The sequence below is a fragment of the Cynara cardunculus genome, assembly GCF_001531365.2.
Source record: "Cynara cardunculus var. scolymus isolate 2C chromosome LG 2, CcrdV1, whole genome shotgun sequence".
Taxonomy (NCBI): domain Eukaryota; kingdom Viridiplantae; phylum Streptophyta; class Magnoliopsida; order Asterales; family Asteraceae; genus Cynara; species Cynara cardunculus.
Genome location: NC_037529.1, coordinates 30730958 through 30732624, shown reverse-complemented (window position 1 = coordinate 30732624; position 1667 = coordinate 30730958).

Here is a 1667-nt window from a genome sequence, read left to right as displayed (position 1 = left end):
TGGTGTTGCAGGATTGCAAGGGATTGTTGGAGGTCAGAGTTATCGGTGGAGGGTTAGTTGTCAACAATCCCTTATATGATGAGTTTAAGTTCTTCCAAGGACCGCATCAACAAAGGCTTGGAACTCGGCCTCTGTGACTAGGTCTGCATGTGGGGTAACCCCTGCAGCAACAGATGCTGCAGGTTGGGCCTCTGCTCCAGAGGCGCTTTCTTGGCCTTGTGAGAAGGTAGGCCTAGAAGGACTTCCATCACGTCCTTGATAGCCCTCAAGAGAGGAGCTATCTCGTGATGTTGCGACATCTGCTTCCTCTTCCTCGGCTTCAGAGGCCGGGTAAGTGAAGCAAATGTGTGTTCCCTTCGGTAGATCAAATATCGAAGGGGGATGTGCATGAAGGGAAGATCGCTCTGAACGATCTTGGGGTTCAATATCAGAAGCAACAGATGCTTCTGTGTGTGTGGTGGGATGTGTCGAGCCCTGAGGCGAAGGGGCTCTTATATCTTCATCACCTCTCTATTGAGAGAGGGGTGATGGAAAATGTAGTTCCTCGGCTGATACATCTCTAGAGGCCCGAAGAATGGCCTTTGGATGGCTGGCTGGGGTTGGGAGTGGACTGGGTCGTCCTTGTTTAATACCCCTGTGGCTTTGATCGGTAGGGGTAGATGATGTGGTTGCCCTTTGGGTAGTGGGGGGAGGAATTGTATGAGTAGGGCCGTGGGAGGCACGATGAGAAGCATCATTATCATCATCATCATCATCATCATCTTCATCATCCGATGAAGATGTCTCATGTGCTCCCTCGCTTGGTTCGAAGGACGGTTCTAATCGCTCAGGGGTAGCTGCCCTTGATTCCTGTGACAACATTGAGCATTCATAGGCCTGGCGTATCTCAGATGTCGATGGAATGACATTGAGCATAGCCCTAAAGGGTTGGGCAATGTCCATGCATCTTGTAGACGGGGGTGAAGGGCTCCTCAGCTGGTAGGCCATGCTTCCTCATTGCGTCCCCAAAGAAGAGGGCGAGGAAGCGAGGGAAGAGAACCGTAGAGAGAGGCTTGCCAGCGGCTTGGAGTTTACATTTCTTGACCACTGCTGTATGAATCTCGTTGTAGATCAGGAAGGCGTAGTCGAGGTTTAGGTTGAAAAACAACCCATACATGATAGTCATGATGTTGATGTTCCCTTGGTCCAATGAGCCCAGTTTGCATGTTAGAGCTCTGTTAAGGATGGAGAAGAACATGTTCCACATCGGCGGGAGGAATTGGCGTTTGAAGTCCGATACGTTACGTAGGTCACGATTGTAACCTAGCATCTTCACGAAGCGGAGGATGTCGTCGGTGGTTGGTGGTTCGTCATATTGTTCAATTCCAAGTTCCCACCGAGTGGGGATGCACAGAACCCAAGAAACCTTAGCCCACGATATCTTGAGCGAGCATATCTTATTGTTAGGGGAGTCCATGTCCCCTATTATTCCGTGGATTTCTGGTTCAAACTCCCACGTTTGCCAGTATTGCTGGACGTACTTTATGGGTACGCCGGTGTCAGCAAGAGTGAGGGCGGAAAGAAGAATGCAGTTCTTGAAAAACTCAATCATAACTGCAAATCTGTCAAACAAGGTGTTTCGAAGTTTGATAGAGTGGTTGTTTGGCTTCATGGGTAGGAAGACGATA